Genomic DNA, 27,486 nt, shown 5'->3' with positions numbered 1-27,486 from the left:
TGTTGCCTATTCTCTTAATCTGACCAATTCCTTCTGCAGACTTCCCCTTTCCTCAACATCTACCTTTGCATCATGAGGCGCCATGTGCCACCTAGGCACTTTTGTTCCCAATCTTTGCCTTCTGTTAATCAATCTTCTGTCCATGAGCTCTTATATTATTTACAGCCTCATGTGCAGCATCTCGTCAAATTATCTACCAGGTCCACAGGTCAACTACGAATAGGTTATAAAAGCTGTTTAATGTTCAACTTCAACATTTTAAAATTAAGTAACTGTTGAAAATGGAACACTGGCATTCTTTGTCTAGAAAAACTAAACCATTCAATTATTTATATTGGTGATTACAGAAATAATAAACAACTGAATATTTGATTTTTTAAATTTTACACACTGCACGAAAAGGTGCCTGATTAAACTACATTTTTTACAGTCTTCAATCTTCAAGTTTCAAATATTTATGAACAGAATTGACCCTTTTGAGGGACTCTGACTTACAGATTTTGAATGAGGTCATTTTTGCTCATCACTTACAACCTTAAAATCAGTGTGAATTGTTCACTGGAAGTGAAATTAACAAAACTCAGAACATGCTAACTTAAAGTACATACCTTGTTATGATGTTTGGGAATCTGCCCCAATTATATTTCTTGAGAATGCTCACATTGCTAACGAAATCCTGTAAGGAGCAACATAGACTATTTTCAATAAAGCAGTACCAAGAGCAGATTTCTAAAAGACACAATCTCTACATTCCAATAATAACATTTTTGCAATAAATTCAACACCACCACTGGCTGACTCATTGGGAGAACTGGAAGGAAGCCCAAGAACATTACAATTGGCCTATTTGCTTGCAGTTGTCATGTGTAGCTTTAGCTCTACTGTACAACAGCTCTTTGCCTTACTTAATGAAGGCAGTATTTGTGCTTTGGTTTTTGAACAAAATTCCATCTTCAAGTCTCTGTTTGTTGAGAAAAATCAGCATCTCCCCACTGCTGTAGAAATATTAAGTATTATGCTACTGGGTTCCTTGTGCTCAAAGAAGTATAATGTAAAAAATTATGTTTGATTATAACAACAATTGTCTTGGCACCTGCAGGTCTTATGTACAACTTGCAGAGAACGCAAGTAAATGGAAGTTTTAGAATTTAATCTATAAATATAATTTCTCCATTTTTTCAAGTTTTTATCTGCAACTACAGCTTATTACTTGATAAAAAAAAACACAAGGAAATGTGCAGAAGCTGGAAATCCAAAGCAACACACACAAAATGCTAGAGGAACTCAGCAGGCTGGGGTTTGCCCATGGCAAGCGTAAACAATGGATGTTTCAGGCCAAGACCCTTCATTAGGTCCTGATGAAGGGTCTCATCCTGAAACATTGACAGTCTACTTTTTTCCACAGATGCTGCCTGACCTGCTGATTTCCTCCAGCATTTTGTGTGTGTTGTTTATTACGTGATAAAGCTTTTGCAAATTTACTATGGATTTAATTGATTTAATCTCATTTGTTTATAAATCCTCAAAATTTTGGGATTTCCTGTTTCAAAATACACTGATCTCCATGTATAGTCACCCAAAACAATCTTCTATCGGTGCTTAATGAGGTGATGAAGAATCAGCCTAATTATGTTGAGTAGTTCTCTAATTTTAAAGGTCCCAATGTAAATCTGTTTTTTTAAATTTAAGACCTATAGTGTGCTCCAATTGGGATTGAAAACTCGAAAAATTCACAAAGACTGCCCAGGATATCGTGTGAGAGTATCTTGAGTTATTGTTTAAATCTTTGTTTTAGACTGAATTATGACCCTAAGGATGGCGCATTTCCTTTCGACTTTTGTCCCTTGGGTATTGTTTTCTCTCATGGTCTATTATTGATGTAAGAGGCTGCACCAGATGCATGAATTAATCTCTTGAGTTTCTAACCCAAATCCCTTTGCTTTCTCTCTTATTGTTCAATCAGAAGGACCTAACCTAAACCTTTCTCCTTAACTATACTCGTAGCCAACAGCTTTAGCACTTAACAAGCATTTTCTCTGTGGAGTGTGCTTTTGCGAGAACTGGAGTGGTACATAACGTAAACTTTCCTCAGGCGATCTTGAAGTCAACTGCATCTGTGAATAAGTACATCAATGCTAACTTCTCTCAGGTGATCTTGAAATGCTTAAATTTGACACTGGCAACTTCATTCTTAGGACACGCCACGTTTTGAATCAATGCATTTACAGTTGAATGTGCAGCATAACTAGTCTGCTTATTCTCTAAGAAAGGGATTGTGGCAGCTACCAATTTCAGATTAGCTCCAATTACTATTCCTCCATCACATGAATTAAAATGAATTTGATTTGTCTTGTTAATTGTAGAACAACTACAAATAATACATTAGCCCATCAGGAGAAAGGGAACATATAGCAATTACAACCACAAAATGCAAGAGCTCTATTGTACCAATTAAAATCTAAACAAACCGTACAGCTGCACTATTGTGGTTTGAGTTTAAAGCTGCTTTATTCACAAACAAGGATGTTCTATTTCAAAACAAGGATGTTCTATTTCAAAATTCTCAATCACAATTGCCTGGTCAGCAAACACAGTGACTTAACTTTATTTAAATAAAGATACGCTTGTATTTCTTTTTGCCTCATGCGGAGATCAGGGCACAGGGTTGTGGTCAGCCTTATGCCCCTCTTTCATGGCTCCAATAAAGATCGAGTAAGATTGTAAGATTGATCCCAATAGTTTTCCTGACAAGAAGTGGGTATGCAATCTAGTTGAACTGTATCATTTTTAAGAAAAGCAAAAACATGCCAATGTTAATTTATATCGGGAATGTGTCGTAATACAAAGTAAGTAATAGCAAGTCAACAGGCGTTTTATCTCAAACAAGAGAAATCTGCAGATGCTGGAAATCCAAGCAACACACACAGAATGCTAGAGGAACTCAGCAGGCCAGGCAGCGTCAGTTGACTTTTTGGACCGAGGCCCTTTGGCATTTTATCTCACTCTCTACAATACTTCAGAATCAGAATCAGGTTTAATATCAATGGCATATGTCATGAAATTTGTTGACTTTGCAATGGCAGTACAATGCAATATATAATAATAGAAACAAAACCATGAACTACAGTAAATATATATATATATAAATAGTTAAGTTGAATAAGTAGTGCAAAAACATAAATAAAAAAAATAAAAATGTAGTGAGGTAGTGCTCATGGGTTCAATGTTCATTCAGAAATCTGATGGCAGAGGGGATGAAGCTGTTCCTGAATCTCTGAGTGTGTGTCTTCAGGCTTCTGTATCTCCTGATAGATGGTAGCAATGGGAATAAGGCATGACCTGGTTGATGAGGGTCTTTTTGAGGCATTGCTCCTTGAAGATGTCCTGGATACTATGGAGGCTAGTGCCCACGATGGAGGTGACTAAGTTTACAGCTCTCTGCAGCTTACTTCGATCCTGTGCAGTAAACCTCCCTCCCCACCCCTCCCCCCATACCAGTCGGTGATGCAGCCAGTTAGAATGCTCTCCACAGTATATATCTGTAGAAATTTGTGAATGTTATGAGACAAAAAGCTTAGGGGACCAAAAACAAGGGGTTTTGATCTACCACCTTAGTAAACTACAGTAGTCAAGATTTATATCTTTGTGCCTTTAAGAATGCAATACATAAATAAGGAGAAACTTCACAGTATTTCTCAGTAAACTAAATAAACAACGTAAATTTCTAAGCACATTGCAGCTAGACTATTGAATGCAGAGATTTACCATTAAATCATTTAATTAATTAAATTTAATTAAAAATAAATACAACATTTATTTTTAAACTTTTAATTAAAAAGTCTATTATGAGACATACGAGAGCATAACATGCTTCATTAACTTGAGCAAGATTTCTCTTCTCCTGGGCACTAGCGTTCACATCCCAGTGCTAGTATTCAGCTAGCGCAGAGTAGTTTGAATGTTCGACAACTCTGAATGACCATTCAGCGATGAAAGGGATGTTGATCCGTATTGAAATAATGGAAACACTCACAAGAGCATTTGACACGGCTATTTTGGGCATCACCAACATAAATGATGGGCCTGCACAGTCTGTGGATAAAAACAATGATTTTCTACCAGCTAAAACAGAAATAAAAGTCTGCATTGTGGAAGGTATCAAAGCGTGCGGTACCTTCCATTAAAATCACTTCCTTCCCAACCCCCAGAGTATGCTTTCTTTCTTAGTTAATGCATTTGCTATCTTAAACCACCCACCAGCCCTAGTATCTGTTTAAATACCTAGATTCATGCATCATCTATTTATCAATATTTAAAGCAGATATATTTAAAGGGCATATATAAAGGGGAAGTTGATAGGTACTTAATTAGTAAGGGTGCCAAATGTTATGGGGAAAAGGCAGAAGAATGAGTTTGAAAGGGAAAATAACACAGCCATAATTGAATGGTGGAGCAGACACCATGGGCCAAATGGTCTAATTCTGCTCCTGTCTTATGACATCAATATGTTAAAGAAACACAAATCAAAAGGACATAGGAATGTGATTGAAACTGGAAGAAGCCCACGTGATCACGGGGCGAATGTACAAACTCCTTACAAACAGCAGCAGGAATTGGACACTGATGTTTCAGCTGGCACAGTAAAGTATTGTGCTAGTGTCTATGCTACAATGCTGCTGTTGGGGGATGAATATCCAACCTTTTATGCTAAAGATGATACATTAGCAAATTGAGAGACACATACAATGTTTCAATGGTTTGAACAATTTGTGTTGTAGCGATTTAAAAAAAAAAGGACTTTAGAGATTGTGCAGAATTCCACAACTACTACTGAGAACTGCTTCACCAAAACATGTGTGCCTACAGGTTATCTTGCCTCCACGGTCAGTGATACCGCGCTTTGGCACCAAATTTTTTAGGCTGAATAATTGATTTGGAATTACTACAATTTTTTTGATTATTTATAACAAGGGAAAAGAGGTAATTTAACATGGGAGTTCATGGCAATTTAACATTTTGTAACCTGATCAAAGAAAGACAAGATTTATTAATAAAACTGAAGCTTAAAGAAAGTTATATTAAGTATAAAAATAGAACAATTTGTAAACTGTTGTCAGTTCTTGCATTTTCTCTTCCAGTATGATCTTCATTTTTACAAATTGGAGTAAGCATCATGTTATTAATTTATCCATAGCTTCAGGTTTATTAAGTATCAAATGGCTTTGCAGAAAATCTTTCCAGTCCTGACCACAGATTCAATACTTAGAGCAAATATCTGAATCAAAGCTGAGCCAAGTTATAGAAACATAGAATTCTACAGCACATTACAGGCCCTTCAGCCCACAATGTTGTGCTGACCATGTAACCTATTCTAGAAACTGCCTAGAATTTCCCTACCACATAGCCCTCTGTTTTTCTAAGCTCTAAGAATCTCTTACAAAACCCTATTGTATCCACCTTTACCACCTTCGCCAGCAGTGTATTCCATGCACCCACCACTCTGTGTAAAAATACTTATCTCTGACATCCCCCTTGTACCTACTTCCAAACACCTTAACACTATGCCCCCTCATGATAGCCATTTCAGCTCTGGGAAAAAGCCTCTGGCTATCCACACGATCCATGCCTCTATCAACTTTCATCTTCCGTCATTCAAAGGAGAAAAGGCCAAGTTCACTCAACCTATTCTCATAAGGCATGCTCTCCAATCCAGGCAACATCTTTGTAAATCTCCTCTGAACTCTCTCTATAGTATCCATATCCTTCCTGTAATTAGGTGACCAGAACTGAAACAGTACTTCAAGTGGGGTCTAACTAAAGTCATTCAACCTTGGGCTATACCCAAAGTTGAGCTTCCTAGCACGTTCTCTATCTCCAGTGTCTCAAAACCCCTGCAGTCAGCACTCACCCGTGCTTCGTTAGTTCCTTCACTTTATTACTTCTTGGGACATAACTGCGGTAATAATCTTTGTAAGATTAAAGACATTAGATGAAGAGTATCCACATATAGGTCTGGTTTTGATTTCAGATTAACAGGATTTTCAACTAGTTTAATAAGGAGGGAGAGAGAAAATAGTGAACTATGGAGTAGTAAGCCTAACATCAGTGGTAGCCAACAGACTAGAGTGTGTTATCAAGGATAAGATAGTAGGGATCTTAGAATGTCAACAGAATCAGACAAGGTCAATACGGATTTATGGAAGAGAATCTGTGTTCAACAAACCTACTGCAGTCTTTTTTTTGAGGACGTAATGAGTAGAGTGGATAAGGGAGGACCCACTGGCCTTAGTCTATTTGGATTTTAAAACTCCTCATAAAAGGTTAATGTATAATGAACACAAGATTGGGGGTAATGTACCAGCAAGAATTGAACATTAGTTGACAGATAGGCAGGCGACGACCAGTGTTACACTGTGCAGTTCACTGCTTCGATCCCAGATATTCACTATATATCAATGATTTGGATGAGGAATCTAAATGCAATACTTCAAAGTTCACTGAAGATACAAAATGGATGGATTGAGAGTTGTCAGGAGGGCAAGACAAGGCTTCAAGATTTAGACAAGTTAGTAAGTGAGCAATCAATTGCAGATGCAGAAAACATGAGTAAGTGTAAAGCTACCTATTTTTTTTTGGAAAAGTAGAGTATTGTTTACAAAGTGACACCGGGAAATGTGACGTACAAAAAGATCTCACTGACTTTGTACACCAATCATAAAAATCACACATGCAGATGAAAGAAGAGGTTTTGAATAAGGAACATTCAGTACAATTATAAAGGGTACTCAAGTACATAAGAAACTAGGAACAGGAATAGGCCACCATATATCTCAAGCCTGTACCACCGTTCAATATCATCATGGTCTCAAATTCCCTTCTGTGCCAGATCCCAATAACTCCCAAGTATTTGATTTGCACATAATCTCAGATTTCCACCTGAAACATATATAATGATCAGTCCTCCACCATTCTCTGGGGCATAAAATTCTAGAGATATACTGTCTCCTGAAAGAAGATTCTATGCATCTCAGTCTAAAATGATCAAGCTCTTATTTTGTAACAATTTTCTTGTTTGAATTAAGTGAACCCTTGTTTTTGTAAACTCCAAGGAAAACAGATACAAACTTGATGAGTGAGCTATGGCTTTTCTTGTAGGAGCGAAGCATGATGAGAGGAGACTTGACAGAGGTTTATAAGATGAGATGAGGCATTGAAACAGTTAGTGCCTTTTTCCCCAGGGCAGAAATGGTGAGAATGAGAGGACATACTTTAAAGGTGATTGGCGATGTCAGCTGTAGTTTTTTTTTTGTTAAACAGAGAGAATAGTGGTTGCATGGAACACGCTGCCAGAGGTGGTAGTAAAGCCAGATACATTAGAGACATAAAAGAGACTCTTGTATAGGCACATGGATGAAAGAAAAACAGAAGGTATTTGGGGAGGGAAGTGTTAGATTGATCATAAGACCATAAGATATAGGACCAGAATTAGGCCATCAAGCCTGCTCCGCCATTTCATCATGGCTGATCCAAGCTGTCCCTTCAGCCCCAATCTCCTGCCTTCTCCCCATATCCCTTCTTGCTCTGACCAATCATGAATCTGTCAACCTCTACCTTAAATATACATAAAGACTTCACCTCCACAGCAGCCTGTGGCAAAGAATTCCACAGATTACACCACTTTCTGGCTAAAGAAATTCCTCTTCATCTCCGTTCTAAAAGGACTCCCCTCTATTCTGAGGCTGTGTCCTCTGGTCTTAGACTCTCCCACCATAGGAAACAGCATTCCCACACCCACTCTATCAAAGACATTCACCATTCGATAGGTTTCAATGGGGTCACTTATCGTTTTACTGAATTCTAGCTAATACAGGCCCAGAGGCATCATACGCTCTTCATGCGACAAGACATTCAATCCTGGAATCATTTTTGTGAACCTCCTTTGAACCCTCTCCAGTTTCAGCACATCCTTTCTAACAGAAGGGGTCCAAAACTGCTCACAATACTCCAAGTGAGGCCTCAACAGTGCTCTATAAAATCCCAACATTACATCCTTGCTTTTATATTCTAGTCCTCTTGAAATGAATGCTAACATTGCATTTCCCTTCCTCATCACAGACTCAACCTGCAAATTAACCTTTAGGAAATTCTGTGCAAGGACTCCCAAGTCTCTTTGCACCTCATTTTTTTTTGTATTTTCTCTCCATTTAGAAAATAGTCAATCCTTTCATTTCTTCTACCGAAGTGCATGACCATATACTTCCCGACGCTGCATTCCATCTGCCATTTCTTTGCCCATTCTCCTTATCTGTACAAGTCCTTCTGTAGCCTCTCTACTTCCTCAAAACTACCTACCCCTCCACCTATCTTCATATCATCTGCAAATTTTGCAACAAAGCCATCAATTCCATCATCCGAATCATTGACATATAACATAAAAAGAATCGGTCCCAACACTGCCCGTGTGTATCACCACTAATCATCGGCAGCCAACCAAAAAAAGGTTCCCTTTATTCCCACTGCCTGACTTGCCAATCAGCCACTGCTTCATCCATGCTAGAATTTTTCTTGTAATACTATGGGTTTGTAGCTTGTTAAGCAGCCGCATGAGTAGCAACTTACCAAAGGCCTTTTGAAAATCCAAATACACAACATCAACCAATTCTCCTTGGTCTATCCCGTGTGTTATTTCTTCAAAGAATTCCTATAGATTTATCAGGCAAGATTTTCTCTTGAGGAATCTATGCTAACTATGGCCTATTTTATCATGTGCCTCCAAGTACCCTGGGACCTCATCCTTAATAACTGACTCCAACACCTTCCCAGCCACTGAGGTCAGACTAACTGGCCTATAGTTTCCTTTCTTCTGCCTCTCTCCCTTCTTGAAGAGTGGAGTGACATTTGGAATTTTCCAGTCTTCTGGAACTATTCCAGAATCTAGGCATTCTTGAAAGATCATTACTAATGCCTCCACAATCTCTTCAGCCACCTCTTTCAGAACTCTGGGTTATACACAATCTGGTTCAGGCGAGACCTTTTATTTTCCCAAGAACCTTCTCTCTAGTTATGGTAACTTCATACACCTGGAACTTCCCCCATACTCCCCCATACTGCTAGTGGTCTTCCACAAATGCAAAATACTTATTCAGTTCATTCACCATTTTGCTGTCCCCCATTACTACATCGTTTTCCAGCAGTACGATATCCACTCACGCCTCTCTTTTACACTTGTGTATCTGAAGAAACTTTTGGTATTCTCTTTAATATTAATGACTAGCTTATTTTCATATTCCAGTTTTACCTTCTTAATTACTTTTTTAGTCCATTTCTGTTGGTTTTTAAAAGTTTCCCAATTCTCTAACTTCCCACTAATTTTTGCTTTATTATATGCCCTCCCTTTGGCTTTTATGTTGGGTTTGACTTCTCTTGCTAGGCACAATTGTGCCATCTTACCTTCAGAATACTTCTTCCTCTTTGGGATGTATATATCCTGTGCTTTCCGAATTGCTTCCAGAAATTCCAGCGATTGCTGCTCTGCTATCATCTCTGCCAGTTTTCTTTTCCAATCAATTCTGGCCACCTTCCCTCTCATACCTCTGTAATTCTCTTTACTCCACTGCAATATTGATACATCTGACTTTAGCTTCTCCTTATCAAATTTCAGGGTGAATGCAATCATATTACGATCACTCTCCCCTATACGTTCTTTTACCTTAAACTCTCTAATCTATTTTGGTTCATTGCACAAAACTCAATCCAGAATAGCTGATCCCCAAGTGGACTCAACCACAAGCTGCTCCAAAAAGCCATCTCATAGGCACTCTAGAAACCTTCCCACCAACCCCGCCCCCCAATAATCCAACACCAGCCTGACTTTCCCAATCTACCTGCCTTTTAAAGTCCCCCATAACTACTGTAAGATTGATCTTGGAGTAAGTTAAAATGTTGGCACAACATTGTGAATTGAAGGGACTATACTTTGTTGTACTGTTCTAAATTTTATGGACTATCTATTCCCTCTCGTTACAACAACCTTTCTTTGCAGGAATTAGTCTAGGGAATCCCCTATGAATTGCTTCCAAAGCTACTATATACAAAAGGAACTAAATCTGTGTATGCTATACCAGCTGTGATGTCACCAACACTCCGTACAACTGTAACAAAATCTCCCCATTCATTACCTCCAACCTCTGCACAGGGAAGGTCACAGAGAAACTTTACCAGGTAGCTGCCCAGGATGGCTCATTGCAGTTATAAGAAACTGGATCAGCTTTTCTTGGAGTAAAGGATATGAGGTGTGGGGTGTGACCTGATAGAGGCATGCAACATTTTCAGGGCTATAGACAGGGTAGAGAGTAGTAAATATTTCTCGATATCAGAGGCATCTAAAACTAGAAGGGACTGAGAGGATCTGAGGAAAATGTCTTGGAATATCATACATGTGGGGATGGTGGAAGAAGGTACTCACACATATTTAAAGGCGCACTTAAATCACCACAATGTATTGAGAACTATGCACTGTGCTGGTAGGAGGGATTAGTAGAGGTGTAAGCACAGGCAAGATGGGCTGAAGGCCCTGATTCTGTGGAGCATAATTCTATGATTCTAACAATATCAATTGCAAGATGGTGCCATAAATTAACTATGGATATACAATATTCAACAGAATTTTAAGCAATCTTAAAAAATGTATCAAATACTTTTTAATATCAAATAATAAAAACCTTCTTTACATATAATCTTTCGATACTCCACAACAGTATAAGTAATTAAGGTTGAATAAAGGTCAGACTGAAGAGTTATTCCAGTTCCACTTCTTAAGTCATTTTTAATTAGCTGATAACTCCAACAGCTTGGCCATCTGTCTGTGACTTATCCCTTGTTCACGCAAAGATGTTTTCCAATGAGCTTCATTAAAATCCAGAAATAATAGCTACTGGGGAATGGGTTACAAAACCATAATAATCTCAGCATTCAGATACCTTATAATGTGATTGTGGAATGAAGAGATGTTTTTAGCTGTTAAAGGAACCATGATTAAAGTAGATGTTTTGTTTATAATTTGATGCTTTCAGTTACCTATCTGTCAAAAAAATTGGTGCTTTTCTAAATTATAAAAGCTCTGTGATAGACTGTATTGTGATGCCATCACCACTGCCTTAAAATAATTTGCCGTGGATTAGATGTACCTTTCACTCACATTATAACTCACAAAGTTAATAAAGCTACAATTAAAAATGCTGAGGAGTGACCATAACCTATTAGAATTCATCACTTCATCATATTCCTATCATGCTGAAACCTGTGTCAATGGCAGTGCTGCCCAATGCATGGGTCACACGTGGTGGAACTAGCAAGTGAACTTCAAGATTGTTTATTGTCAACTCCAGTAAAGAATAAAATAATTTATTTTACTTATTATTTATTGACATACAATGCAGAATAGGTCCTTCCAGCCCTTCAAGCTGCGCTGCCCAGCAACTCTTACCACTCCCGCCCCACCCCAATTTAACCTTAGCCTAATCACGGGACAAATTATAATGACCAATTAACCTACCAACCATTTCGTCTTTGGATTGCGGGAGGAAACTCACAGGGTCACGGGGAGAATGTAGAGACTCCTTACAGGCAGTATGGGAATTGAACCTGGTTTGCTGGTACTGTAAGGCATTGTGCTAGCCACTATGCAACCATACGGCCCCAGTAATTGTTACTCCGTCTCCAAAGCAGCATATAAAAGCACAGTAAAATAAAGAACACAATAATAAAACAAAAAAGCACCATAAACATAAAGACATAAGATAGCTTGTATACATTGATTATATGTATTATATGTAGTGATTGTAGGTATAGGAGTGTCTACATAAGGTGACTGACAGGAAAGGATAAAGTGATGATGGGGTAGATTAGTGGGTGGAGCTGTGGACCAGCCTTACTGTTTAGAATTACAAAAGCTTGAAAACCATTGTGTGGTCACCAGTCTCAATAAACACCAATTGGTAGACAGAATTTAGGCACAGAATTCTGAATAGTGGCAACTGCACCATATGAGTGCTAGACTACAATAATCTCCGAGGATTAACTATCTCCCCCTCGCATGTAAAGGCATGACTATTACAGAGTTCCCTAACGTTAGCGTTTTAGGGATCACAACAGCCACAAACTTGAACAAGCCATATAAATATTGTGGCAGCAAGAGTGTGTCAGATGTCAGGTATCATGCAAGAAATGATTTAGCCTCCCAGATGTTTGCAACCACTTACAAAGTATTTCAGCAATGTGATGAAATAGACCAGAGAACACAGAACAAGAATATGCCCTTCAGCCCATGATGTTGTTCCAAACCAATCAAACTCGTAATTAAAAGCCTATTACACTAGTTCCTTCTGCCTACACAGTTGGGGGTTTTAAACTCCCAGTACTGACTGTCTTGCTGGCGAACATATAGTCTCTGGTGAATAAAATTGGTGATCTCACAGCTAGGGTGCTGAATCAAAAGGGCATTAGGACCGTGTGTGTCCTTTGTTTCACGGAATCCTGGTTAACCCCTTCCATACCAGATACAGCGATTCAGGTCGCCGGGTTTGCTATACACTGTCAGGATTGATCTATAGAGTCCCTCAAAAGCAGAGGTGGAGGAGTATGCCTCATGATCAGCTCTTCTTGGAGCACAAATATATCACTGCTGTCCCAATTCTGCTCACCAGACTTGGAGTATCTAGCAATTAAGTGCCATTATCATTTTGGTAGTGGTGTACATTCCACTTCAGGCCAATGTCAATCAGGCTTTAGATGATCTGAGCAATGGGATCAACATGCACGAAACAGCGCACCCGAACGCCTTCACCATCGTTTTTGGGATTTTAACCAGGCCAGTCTGAAAAATCACTAAGCAATTACCATCAACCAATCTCTTGCAATAGTAGAAGAAACAAGACACTGGACCATTGTTACAGCATCATCAAGAATGCCTACCGTGAAGTCTGATCACCTGGCTGTACTTCTACTCCCTGAGTATAGGTAGAGATTGAAGACTGAGGACCAAGAAAGTATGGACAAGGGAAGCACAGGAGCGCTTACAGGACTACTTTGAATTGGAGGACTAGACTGTATTCAGGGATCATTTTCGAATCTAGATGAGTATGCTGCAGTTGTTACCAACTTCAATAAAACCTGTGTGGATGAGTATGTGCCTCATCATAAGACTTACTCTTATTCCCAACCAAAAACCGTAGATGAACCAGGAGATACGTCATCTGCTGAAGACTAGATCTGTGGTATTCAAGTCTCACGACCCAGGCCTGCACCAGAAAACTAGGCATGATTTGCAGAAAGCTATTTCAAGGGCAAAGAGACAATTTCAAATGAGGTTGGAGGCATCACTGGAATTACGACAACTCTGGCAGGGTTTGCAAGACATTACTTCCTACAAAACAAAACCCAATAGCCTGAATGGCAGTGATGCTTCACTACCTGATGAACTCAACGCCTTCTATGCCCACTTTGAAAGAGAGAATACAACTACAGCTGTGAAGATCCCTGCTGTACCTGATGACCTTGTGATCTTAGACTCAGAGGCCGATGTTAGGCTATCTTTAAAGAGGGTGAACTCTCGCAAGGTGGAAGGTCCCGATGGAGTACCCAATAAAGCTCTGAAAACCTGTGCCAACCAACTTGTGGGAGTAGTCAAGGACATTTTCAACCTCTCACTGCTATGGGCGGAAGTTCCCACTTGCTTCAAAAAGGCAACAATTATACCAGTGCCTAAGACAAATATCGTGAGCTGTCTTAATGACTTTAGCCCGGTAGCACTCACATCTACAGTGATGAAAAGCTTTGAGGTTGGTCATGACTAGACTGAACTCATGCCTCAGCAAGGACTTGTACACATGGAATTTTCCAATCACCACATTAGGTCAACAGCAGATGCAAACTCAATGGGCGCTCACAAGGCTTTAGACCACCTGGACAACACAAACACCTATGTCAGGATGCTGTTCATCGACTATAGCTCAGCATTTAATTCCATCATTCCCACAATCCTGACTGAGAAGGTACAGAACCTGGGCCTCTGTAACTCTCTCTGCAATTGGATCCTCGACTTCCTAACCCGAAGACCTCAATCTGTGTAGATTGTTGATAACATTTCCTCCTCGCTGATGATCAACACTGGCGCACCTCAGGGGTGTGTGCTCTTCTCACTCTGATGTGTGGCTAGGAATAGCTCAAATACCATCTATAAATTTGCTGATGATACAACCATTGTTGGTAGAATCTCAGATGGTGACGAGAGGGCGTACATGAGTGAGATATGTCAACTAGTGGAATGGTGCCACAGGAACAACCTGGCACTCAACGTAAGGAAGATGAAAGATCTGATTGTGGACTTCAGGAAGGGTAAGACAAAGGAACACATACCAATCCACAGACAGGGATCAGAAGTGGAGAGAGTGAACAATTTCAAGTTCCTAGGTGTCAAGATCTCTTAAGACCTAACCTGGTCCCAACATATCAATCCAGTTATAAAGAAGGCAAGGCAGCGCTTATACTTCATTTGGAGTTTAAAGAGATTTGGTATGTCAACAAATACACTCAAAAACGTCTATAAGATGTACCATGGAGAGCATCCTGACAGGATACATCACTGTCTGGTATGGTGGGGCTACTGCACAGGACTGGAAGAAGCTGCAGAAGGTTGTAAATTTAGTCCGCTCCATCTTGGGTACTAACCTACAAAGTACCCAGGGTATCTTCAAGGAGCGGTGTCTCAAAAAGACAGTGTCCATTATTAAGGACCTCCAGCACCCAGGGCATGCCCTTTTCTCACAGTTACCATCAGGTAGGAGGTACAGAAGCCTGAAGCACACACTCAGTGATTCAGGAACAGCTTCTTCCCCTCTGCCATCCGATTCTTAACATTGAACCCTTGAACGCTACCTCCATTTTAAAATATATATTATTTCTGGATTTTGCATGAATTCTGATCTATTCAGTAGATTAGTTATTTATTTATCATTATTAATTCTTTCTTCTGTATTATGTATTGCATTGAACTGCTGTTAAGTTAACAAATTTTATGACACATGCCAGTGATGATAAACCTGATTCTGATTCTGAAGTCCATAGCTCTCTATTCTCTGCGTACTTATGTGTCTATCTGAAAGCCGCTGAAGTGTCTCTTCCATATATTTCTCCACCAGCAACCCAAGAAATTCAACATATCCAGATGTTCCAAAAGCAACAGTCTATTCTCAAGAGTTGAGGACAGCACAGACCAACCACGATCACACTGAATGATGGGCCCACTCCTGCTCTGATTTCCTTGCGATTGACATCATTAACTGCATCCTCAACCAGAAGTACCCTGTTAATATTGTAAACTACTTCTTACTACAGTTAGTCATCAAGGTTACTTAAACAGTATCATCTAAACCTGCAACATTCATCAGCACCAAAAACAAGGGCAGAAAGGGCATGTGAAATCTAACACCCCTATTTGCCCTCAGACCGATGTATCTTGCTACTTTGGAAATATTATTATAGCTGTCAACGTAACACTATTACAGCGCCAACAAGAAATCCAAGCAACACACACAATATGCTGGAGGTACTCAGCAGTATCTATGGAAAAGAGTAACCAGTCAATATTTTGGGCAGAGACCCTTTATCAGAACTGGAGAAAAAGAGATGAGAAGTCAGAGTAAGGAGGTGGGGAGGGGGAAGGGAAGGAAGAAATACAGGGTGGTAGGTGATAGGTGAAACCAGGAGGGGGGAGGGGTGAAGTAAAGAGCTGGGAAGTCAATTGGTGAAAGAAATAAAGCATTCTATCCTGTATATCGGTGAGACCTGACGTAGATTAGGGGACCACTTCGCCGAGCACTTATGCTCCATCTGCCAGAAAAAGCGGGTTCTCCCAGTGGCCACCCATTTTAATTTCATTTCCCATTCTGAAATGTCAGTCCATGGCCTCCTCTACTGCCATGACGAGGCCACACTCAGGTTGGAGGAGTACCACCTTATATTCTGTCTGGGTAGCCTCTAACCTGATGGCATGAACATTGATTTCTTGAACTTACAGTAATGGCCCCACATTCCCCATTCCAATCTTCCTCTCTCACCTTATCTCCATACTTGCCCATTACCTCCCTCTGGTGCTCCTCCCACTTCCCTTTCATCCATGGCCTTATGTCCTCTCCTAGTAGAATTCCCCTTCTCCAGCCCTATCTGCTTCCCAGCTCTTCATCACCCCCTCCCAGTTTCACCTATCACCTACTGCCTTGCATTTATTCCTCCCCTACCCCCCAACTTGTTACTTTGACTTCTCATCTTTTTTTCTCCAGTTCTGATGAAGGGTCTTGGCCCAAAACGTCAACTGTTAACATTTTTCCATAGATGCTGCCTGGTCTGCTGGGTTCCTCCAACATTTTTTGTGTGTTACTATAATGGTGCTATTGACCTAGGTTCAATTCCGCCACGTCTGCAAGAAGATGAAATATTCTTCCTCAAGGTGCTCCAGTTTCCTCCAACAGACCAAAGTCATAATGTATCATTCAGTATGTTAATTAGTCACATGGGTGTAATTGGGCAGCAAAGACTTATTACAGTGGAAGAACCTGTTACCGTGCTGTATCTCTAAATAAAAAATAAGATACCCTCTTCACTGCCAATGGGTCTAAATCCAATAATAACACGGAGACATCTTCACAGCAAGGCAGGCAGGGTTCAAGAGGGCAGATCAGCATAAATTCTTCAAAGCAGTTAAAAACATGCAACAAATGCTGACCTTCCTAAAAATGCCTACATCCTCTGAATGAATAAAAGAGGTGAAACTAATGCATTTAAACCTGCTATCGGGAATTGACAGCTGTGCATAAAGCAGTGATCTGGAGCCTCTGACTGTGCGCAAGTCATTAACCAGGTCTCGCTATTAGCATAACAATGAATGAAGTCTATGAAGAGGTTACAGTACTTGATTCTTAGAGATCAAGCATTGTCAGAATTAAAGATGGACTAATGTTAGCCAGTCATTATTTACTACCATATTTGTTGCTTTTACCCTTCACTTGCAGGCCAGCAGAACGTACGTACATCTTGGTTACAATATTTCACTGGTAGTCATTCTTCTGCACTCTGATCTCAATCCTCTGCTGCTATGTGTCTATACCCATTCATGAGGCATGCTTCAGGAGTAAACCCTGAGGAAAAATCCACAGCTGAATTCCCTAAGGCAGTCCTAGGTTGAGTTCAACGGTTTCCTTTTCATACCGTACATTCTGATGAAGGGTCTCGGCCCGACATGTTGACTGCTTTCTGTAGATGCTGCCTGAGCTGCTGAGTTCCTCCAGCATCTTGTGTGTGTTGCTTTGGATTTCCAGCATCTGCGGATTTTCTCATGTTTGAGTTCCAACACTGACCGGCAAATCCTGCGACACCACTGGTGCCCAACCGTATCGATCTCTGCCGCTCCTTTGGATTCATCAGCTGCATCGAGAGAGGGAGCCTGCTATATGGGCAACAACTTGATCTCCATTATCTTACAGCCCCGCCATGTGAACTGGCTACATATCAAGTAGACAGCTGGGATGCAACATTCATAGTCGACCCCAACCAACAGAGGTCCTCAAGTAGTCATTCTAGAACGCTTGGTAAAGTATAGCTTTGCCACGGGCACAGAGGGTCAATGTGGCCATTGCAGAATTAATAAGTTTTTATTAAATTATTGCTTCAACAAGCCAAAATCCATGTAAAAATCATTATTAATGTAAATCATCTTAATTGGCACGTCATTGATGTAAAATTTTAATACCTGTCATATGCTTACAATCACTATAATGTACTTCAGCTGCTGGGACTCTTTTGAGACATTGAGCAAACAGCCAACTTAGAAACCTTGATATCCACTAGAAATTGCGTATAATTTACTGTGGAGATGAAGTCCACTATTCACAATTTATTTAATAACATGACTGGATTCACTATTAAACTGCGGTGAATTCAGAATAGAAGCAAGATTGTTGCAGTGAGTCAATAGAGACACAATGGAACTCATTTAAAGTTTCAGACGGATATAGATTATCTGGCTGATTGTACCTTGTTTAGAGAAGCAAGGTTCTGTTAATAGAGGATGATGCTAGGAGACACTGTTGTCTCTGCATCACTGAGTTCCTGATCTCCATTGTGCTGCTTTAGCAAGATACAGAACAGAAGGCAAATATTTCAGCACCGCAGAAAATGGGAACAGATGGAATGAGTAAGACTGGAGCAGTTTCTGTATACTCCTTTGCAGATGGCTCCAAGCAACATTTCTGGATATCTGAATGTGGTTTGACTTCCTGTCTTAGATGCTGGAGAAGGAAAGGAAAAATAAATAATTTGATGATGATTAAATAGTTAAAGATTATTACATTGGAAAGCATTGCAGCTGTAGCTGCTGGGTTTTATCAGATCAAGGCCTGTTTCAAAATGAATCAAGTTTGTTTTCATTCTTAAAGGCAAAGTCCCTGTTTTCACTTTGGGTTGATTTGTAGAATCATGTTTCATTATATCATATATGACTTACAACATAAAGATACACAGACAAGTATGTAATTATGGCCTTCAGGACAATTGAGAATACAGTCTGTTTGGAATCTTCACAAAATTAGGCAATACACTTCCCGAAGCCATTACATATACTATATTGCAATACTGTATATAAAAAAACAGAAACTGACTTTCCTATCATCATAAAATAAAAACTTAATTATGTGAATGGAGTACAAGCTATAACCCCAAATTACCTGTGGAAATTACAGAACTAATATGTGATAAAAGTTCAAAATAACCTAATTAGTTGACTTATCAACTGTTATTCATATTAAAAGCTTCATAATGTGTTATAATGTTACACAACAGACATGTATATACTTGACTAAGGTTCTTAAGAATACTCCAGTGAGCTTAGAAACATAGAAACATAGAAAATAGGTGCAGGAGTAGGCCATTCGGCCCTTCGCGCCTGCACCGCCATTCAGTATGATCATGGCTGATCATCCAACTCAGAACCCTGTACCTGCTTTCTCTCCATACCTCCTGATCCCTTTAGCCACAAGGGCCATATCTAACTTCCTCTTAAATATAGCCAATGAACCAGCCTCAACTGTTTCCTGTGGCAGAGAATTCCACGGATTCACCACTCTCTGTGTGAAGAAGTTTTTCCTCATCTCGGTCCTAAAAGGCTTCCCCTTTATCCTTAAACTGTGACCCCTCGTTCTGGACTTCCCCAACATTGGAAACAATCTTCCTGCATCTAGCCTGTCCAATCTCTTTAGAATTTTATATGTTTCAATAAGAACTCCCCTCAATCTTCTAAATTCCAGTGAGTATAAGCCTAGTTGATCCAGTCTTTCTTCATATGAAAGTCCTGCCATCCCAGGAATCAATCTGGTGAACCTTCTCTGTACTCCCTCTATGGCAAGAATGTCTTTCCTCAGATTAGGGGACCAAAACTGCACACAATATTCTAGGTGAGGTCTCACCAAGGCCTTGTACAACTGCAGTAGAACCTCCCTGCTCCTGTACTCAAATCCTTTTGCTATGAATGCCAACATACCATTTGCCTTTTTCACCTCCTGCTGTATCTGCATGCCCACCTTCAACGACTGGTGTACAATGACACCCAGGTCTCGTTGCATCTCCCCTTTTCCTAATCGGCCACCATTCAGATAATAATCTGTTTTCCTGTTCTTGCAACCAAAATGGATAACCTCACATTTATCCACATTAAATTGCATCTGCCATGAATTTGCCCACTCACCTAACCTATCCAAGTCACCCTGCATCCTCTTAGCATCCTCCTCACAGCTAACACCGCCGCCCAGCTTCGTGTCATCCGCAAACTTGGAGATGTTGCATTTAATTCCCTCATCTAAATCATTAATATATATTGTAAACAACTGGGGTCCCAGCACAGCCTTGCGGTACCCCACTAGTCACTGCCTGCCATCCTGAAAAGGTTGGTGAACCATTCTCCAAATGTGCACATTAGATTGGTGTTTCTTCTCAGTTCTTGATCTACCACCCACTCTTAAAACAAAGGAAGGATTTGGTCCAGTTTTGATTAGTATCATGAAAATCAAGCATCTTTTTTGAAGAAAGAGAATATTTTTCAAAAGTATCCTTCTGTGAATTGATCGCATATCTGACATTTTACTAGTCAACAACAGAATATTTTGCTTTACGTCCCCATTATACCCAAGATGTTTTACAACCAATTAAATGATTGTTGTCATGAAGTCTCTCCTGTGATGGAAAAGACGCTGCAGTCAGTTTGCACAGAGCAAGCATGTACAAGCAGCATTAAAATAATGACACAGTATTCCATTCTACCGATGTTGTTTAAGAGTATCGGCCAGGACGCTTAAGGGATCTGTCCTAGCCTTTTGGGAAACAGTGATTAAGAACCTGGAAGCACAAGAGACTGCAGATGCTGATGGCTGGAGCTGGGGGAACTCTGTGGAACAAGGAGCATCTGTAGAGGCAAAGAAAAGGGCAAGATTTTGCTGGAGGATTCTGCTGGAGTATTGGGTCTTGGACAAGGTTAAATTGACGGGGTTTATGGGTTCACACAATAGTTCACTCTATGATGTGTCGCTGGTTTCTGGTCCCTCTTTCGTTACTAGTTTGGGCAATTTTGATCAGGATGGCCTGTAGATAATGAATGACATAGCACTAAATTGAACTGAACTGATTTGAACTGAATTTGACAGGACTCTTCTGATTTTGTGTTTTTCACTTTTTTGACATTTTTGTGATTTGTTTTCTTTCCCACATGGAGGGGGGGGGGGAATTGATAGTTTTCTCTGAATGGGTTCCATGGTTTTATCGTGGCTACGTATGGGAAGACGAATCTCAGGCTTGTAACCATATAATAACCATATAACAATTGCAGCACGGAAACAGGCCATCTCAGCCCTTTTAATCTGTGCTGAACGCTTACTCTCACCTAGTCCCACTGGCCCACACTCAGCCCATAACCCTCCATTCTTTTCCTGTCCATATATCTATCCAATTTTACTTTAAATGACAATACCGAACCTGCCTCTTATCACTTCTACTGGAAGCTCGTTCCACACAGCTACCACTCTCTGAGTAAAGAAATCCCCCCTTGTGTTACCCTTAAACTTTTGCCCCCTAACTCTCAATTCATGTCCTCTTGTTTGAATCTCCCCTACTCTCAATGGAAAAAGCCTATCCACGTCAACTCTATCTATCCCCCTCATAATTTTAAATACCTCTATCAAGTCCCCCCTCAACCTTCTACGCTCCAAAGAATAAAGACCTAACTTGTTCAACCTTTCCCTGTAAATTAGGTGCTGAAACCCAGGTAACATTCTAGTAAATCTTCTCCGTACTCTCTCTAATTTTTTTGACATCTTTCCTATAAATCGGTGACCAGAACTGTACACAATACTCCAAATTCAGTCTCACCAATGCCTTGTACAATTTTAACATTACATCCCAACTCCTATACTCAATGCTCTGATTTATAAAGGCCAACATACCAAAAGCTTTCTTGTATACTGCATAGTACCTTGATACTAAATGCACTTTGAATATTTTAGCACTTTGGCTCATGAACCAGCATCACGACTGAGAACGTAGAGGGAAAATGGCCAGTAGCATGAACAGCAAACAATCTGCAGGATGAATTCAGCAGGTCAAACAGCATCCGTGGGGGAGGGGGGAGAAATTGTCAACATTTCAGATGGAAATCTTGAATCAAGACCTATAGCCAGTACTACCCTTATTTCATATTAAGGCTATTTTCCCTCTTCATTCAGTCCTGATGTCCTACACTCACAGCCTGGAAACAGTGACCTCCCTTTTGCATCCCTTATTGACGTACATTTGTGTGGAAAGCAATTCTACAGTCATGAACTTCCAAAACCTTCAATCTGCATCATCAATATCCAGGCTTATCTCTTACATTTGAACTATAGTCTCTTTACCTTAGTGGTCCCTTGGAATCAAGGATGACATGTTTCCATTTTGGTGACTATCTACATTATATAAGTGCCAGTGTTTTGATCAGAACTTTTATCATTTAGTACAAACAGAAACCTGGTGGATTACTGACAAATCATTTTTCAGCCCTCAGTGAGCCAAGTTATCTTTAGATCTCTTACCCACGTCTTCTGTGAAGTTTGTATAAATAGCTAACCAATCCCAGATGGATTAATTGTGAACATTTCCCGAAGCAGAGACTTGATAGCAGACAATCATATAAAAAAGTTGCAAATATTTAGATCTCTTAATTGCTGGTGCTGGCAAGCACATTCATTTTAGGTCACCAGCAATTCTGGAAGAAAGCCAAATTCTGATGATAGAAAGTCACTTATAAATATGCAAGTGATTGAGTTGAATCTCCTGCAAAACACTAGTAACCATATTAGCAACAATTTTAGGCTGCATCTATTATGAAAGGAATATTAAGGATAAAAATTCACTTACATGATTTTATGATTAAGACATAGTTTCAAAGTAACAGAACATCATACTAGGATGGGGGAGATAACAAGAACATTGTCTTGCTATCTAATTCACAATTTATACGAAAGACCAATGTTGTATGGATATTGCCACCACATACAAACTCATTACCACTTAATATTTCTGATTCCATACCATTACGCCCAATGCTGAAAGGAAATTATATTATACAGCAGCACTATATTTAATTTGACCTTTTTCTTCAGTAGTTTCAAGTTCAGAGGAAGTAAAATGCTGGCGATAGGTCAAATTCATTAGATGTTGCAAATCTGTTTATGTCAACTTGTGTCTCACGCAGGTCATTCTGTGCCACATGCAAACCAAAGGAAAACAATCCTAAGAAGACAAAGTACCAGAGCCAGAACGTCTCCAGCCTCTCCAATGAACTCTCTGTGAACTTATTCAGCATTTACACTTTGCAATCTAGCTTTAGAATGATATATTCGGCTTTATGTGGTGCAATGCCTATGCCCTTATCAACCATTATGCATTGTGACTATTCTGACTTGGTTGGAGCAGGGAACAATGTGGTGGAGGAAGTCAGCAGGTCGAGCAGCATCCGAGGTGGGGGAAAGGAACTGGTGACATTTCAGATTGAAACACATCATGAGGCACAATGCCGAGTTTCGACCTGAAACCTGACCCAAGTTCCTCCAGCTCCACGTTCTAGCATCTGCAGTCTCATCTCTTCTACTTGGTTGGGATAAAATGTCACAGTACTACATGAAACAAGAGCAGGCCACATTTGTCCTGTAGCATCCTGAGCCGACAGTACTGTCCTACAATGATTCCTCACCTTGCGTAGATCCAGTCAAGGGCCATGTCTAACTTCCAACACTTATGGTGGGCTGTCATCTTCAAACTTCCTTCCTTACCCACTAGCTCCAGTACTTTCCAAAACCGCTATACAAAGCCAATCAAAGCTGGACTATGTGCGTCTGCGCACTGCTAGAAACTGTACCATCAATTTATGGGACATGTTGCTCAGGGACTTGGGCTATATATACGTTTTTGCTCTCTATTTTGAATCTGCTGTGTAGGTTTGCACCTTGGCCCCAGAGGAACGTTGTTTTGTTCAGATGTGTTCATGTATGGTTGAATGATAATTGAACTTGATTATGTTTTGATTTTGAATTTGATCAGGCACACTTGTCCGAAGAGGCTGACTCTGTTTAGTAGAGAAATAAGTCTTGTCTTCTCTCTTGGTATGCAGGGGGTAAGCAGAGCATATGGCATGGAGATAAATGGTGTCAGAAGGGTTTTGATTGATAGGATAGGTGGCAGGGGAGTGGCCTCTCTACGACAGTAGGAGCCTCACTTCCAGGAAACTATATGGCAAAGTTTGGTTTACAGTGAATGAACTTAAGTGCAATCCCCTCCACCTGATGTTACATTCTGCTCCAGGGTCAGCTTTATATAAATTTTAAATAACAAAGCAGATCTTATTATCCATATTAAAAAAGACATATCATAGGTTAAAACAGGAGGCTGGACACCACTCCAGGTAATAAGAAATGTTGGTGGGGCAATGACAGAAGTTTGAGGCCATGGTGGCAAAAGGAATTGAAGTGCTAGCAGTGAGGATAAAGGACACAGGATCCACCATCGAAGCAGACTCATCCTGAGCTCAGTTCCTTCTCGGAGTCAACACCCTTAGTTATGTGCTGGTTCAGTCACAGAAATGTTCACTATGCCCAACCTACATGGGCCTGATCATTCATCAGGAACCTGCTGGGGCACCAAACAGGTTCTTGCTCTCACCTGGCCAGCTTTAAACTTCATTAGCAGAAGAGTGTGTGTGTGTGTGTGTGTGTGTGTGTGTGTGTGTGTGTGTGTGTGTGTGTGTGTGTGTGTGTGTGTGTGTGTGTGTGTGTGTGTGTGTGTGTGTGTGTGTGTGTGTGTGTGTGTGTGTGTGTGTGTGTACGTGTGTGTGTGTACGTGTGTGTGTACGTGAGAGAGAGAGAGAGAGAGAGAGAGTGTTTGCGCGTACGTGAGAAGAGCTAATTTTGCAAAAGTTCTTACTACTTTTATGATCTGATTTCAGCTTAATCTCTGATGATGAAGACGACCTCCCATGCTGTAAATCCAACACAGGAACTGAGCCAAAACAAGACCCAATCATAAATACAGGTGTGCAGAGATGACATTTGTAAGGATCATCAAATGTATAAGTTGAACTAAGCAGCACAAATTAAGTTTTCATAATACTGAGTCTATACAATTGACATTTCAACAGTCAGAGCTAAACTATACAGCAAATTTTCCTACACATTTCAGACAAAAGCAAAAAAAAAGGAAAGATAGTAGAAGGATTTTAACTACCAAAACATTATGTTTTTATACTGTCACTATGAAAAGATAGAGATGGCATATAATTCCTTAACTGCAATCAAACATTGTTTTACCCAGGATAAAGCAAGTCCAACAAGAGAAAAGACAACTCAGGATTTAGTTTCAATGTATGCATGGGCATCTTAGACAGTACAGCCAAGTTGGGCCCAAGGACATGTTTCTGCACTATACAGCTCAAGGACACTATGAATGAAATTGTGCAGGGGAAAGGAGCATCAGGTGGAGACCACTTTTGTGACAATGACTACAGTCCAGTTAGATTTAGCAAGTGGTGAAAATGAAATGGTAGGAAATTGGTGCAAGAGCAGTTTTAGTAAGCTGAGAAGTGATTTAGCAGAAGTACACTGGAATAATACACTTGACAGTAAATCTGTTGCAGAGCAATGGGATATACTCAGGATGTTCACAGTAAACACACTCCCAAATAGAACTGCCAAATTTAGAACTCCTTAGATGACAAGTATTGTTCTCTCTCAGCCATATGGATCCCAGCCTCACAGTAACTAAAATACTCCCACGCACATAGCCTTTATTACCTCATAGCTGGAAATTTCTTATTTATGTTTTATTAAAGTGCTGCGAGTTTTCAGGCCGTGTAAAAATTTCCTACTCTGAACAATGTTTGGTTTGGGTAGCTGTAAAAATAATTAGAAGGAACATTGTTGACAAGTCCATTCAAAATATGATTAGTAGGAAAAGGAAACCTTTACAGAATAGAATGCAGCAAGCAAAGTGAGGTCGCAATGAATTATTGATGAATACAACATCAGACTTTCTTTCAGATCATTGTTTAATAAAAAATCAAGAGGATAGTTAAGAAAATATGCGGGCCTAGTATTGATGAGAAAAGCATTCAATTGGATGGTATGAGGACATTTATGAGGATGTTGCTGGGATTTGAAAAGCTGAGTTATGGAGAGAGGATGAACAGGCTAGAACTTCCTTTTCACTGGAGTATAAAAGAATAAAGGGTAATCTTATAAAAGGGTACAAAATGAAGGGGACATTAATAGGGTGAATGCACAGTCTTTTACCCAGGGTTGGGGAATCAAGAACTACACAGTGTACAGGTTTTTGGTTGATAGGGGAAGGTTTAACAGGAACATCAGGTCAATTCTTTTCCACTCAGAGGCAATGGTTGAAGCAGGTACTGTAACAACATTTAAAACAGACCTCGAAGCAGTCAGGGAGAAACAGGCAGGTATATGAACAGGAAAGGTTTAAAGGAATAATGGGCTAAACGCAGGTAAATGGGATTAGTTTAGTTGGGAATCATGTTCAGCATGGGCCAGTTGCATTGAAGCGCCTGCTTCCATGTAGAGTGTGACTCTGATTCTCCATGGGTGAGGGAATAAATCGACAAAAGGGAAGGGTGATGCTGACACTGCTTGTAAGGAGGTTCTGTGTGATGTATTGTGAGCAATATAAAAAGGGAATTACAGTCAGCCCTCCTGATCCATGGGTTCCGCATGCGCGGATCGAACCAACCGCGGATCGGGAAAACCTGGAAGTTCTCTTTCCAGCATTCGTTTGTTTGAGCATTGTTCATCTTGCGTTTTGTGTTGTGAGCAAGAGGAAGGAGTTTAAGGCTGGTATGGGATGGCTGGGTAGCTATGTAAAGCGCTACAGCTTCAAGAACTTAAAGATCACGGAAGAATCGGGATTGGCTGATGCCGAGGCGGCATCAATGTTCCCAGAAGAGCTACGATGGTTGCAACTGTACTGAACATGCACAGACTTTTTTTCTTGTCATTCCCTAAACAATACATATAACAACTAGTTACATAGCTTTTACATTGTATTAAGTATTTTAAGTAATCTAGAGATGATTTAAAGTATACGGAAGGATGTGTTTAGGTTATATACTACTGAGCCATTTTATATAAGGGACAAGTATCCGTGTTTTTTGGTATCCGCAGCAGGTCCTGGAACCAATCCCCCGTGGATAAGGAGGGCAGACTGTACTTAAGGGGTTAGCATCTTTTAAGTTGGACCATTCATCAAATTAGGATGAAATATATTCCAAACTGTTAAAACCTCCGTGAAGAAACTATAGAGAATTAAGCCATTATTCTTTAAATCACCCAGGCTACAGGAGCGGCATTGGAGGGTTAGAGGACTGCTAATGCTGTTCTTATGATTAGAAAGGGCAGAAAGGATAAATAAAGTAATTGAGGATGGGTTAGTTTAAATTTTGTGCCAGAAAATTAATAGAATCAATTCCTAGGGACAGTAACAAATCTTAATTTGGAAAGGCACAGGTTAATCAATGACATTCAGCATTAAGTTGTTAAGATTTATCGTGACTGACTAATGTGATTGAACTTGTTTTGAGGAGCCAACAAGAATAGTAGATATATCTGATGCAAACTACAAAGTTCTAAGTTCAAAGAATGTACGCTTCAGCAAGGCTTTAGACAAGGTCCCACACATTTGGCTGGTCAAAAAAATAAAGCCCATGAGATCCCAGGGAGAGCATATAATTGGATCCAAAATTGATTCAGTGCCAGGAAGCTAAGGGTGATGAGTGACAGATGTTTTTTGCAACTGGAAAATTGCTACCAGTGAAGTTTCACAGTGTTCATTATTCGGTCCCTTGCTTCATGA

At 40.1% G+C, this 27,486-nt stretch overlaps 1 protein-coding gene across 7 annotated transcripts in view; it reads right to left on the bottom strand.

The window, feature by feature from the left end:
- The window catches only part of sema6d (semaphorin 6D), a 364,739-nt gene that overhangs the window by 194,467 nt on the left and 142,786 nt on the right, over positions 1-27,486 (bottom strand). For all 7 annotated transcript variants that reach the window (XM_073033162.1, XM_073033159.1, XM_073033166.1 and 4 more), the window contains one exon: positions 609-676. The gene's annotated coding sequence lies outside the window, so the exon portion shown is untranslated. The remainder of the gene's footprint in view (positions 1-608; positions 677-27,486) is intronic.

This window comes from Hemitrygon akajei, chromosome 30 (assembly GCF_048418815.1).
Source record: "Hemitrygon akajei chromosome 30, sHemAka1.3, whole genome shotgun sequence".
Taxonomy (NCBI): domain Eukaryota; kingdom Metazoa; phylum Chordata; class Chondrichthyes; order Myliobatiformes; family Dasyatidae; genus Hemitrygon; species Hemitrygon akajei.
The sequence above is the reverse complement of the archived record's forward strand: the minus strand, read 5'-3'. Positions and strand labels throughout refer to the sequence as shown.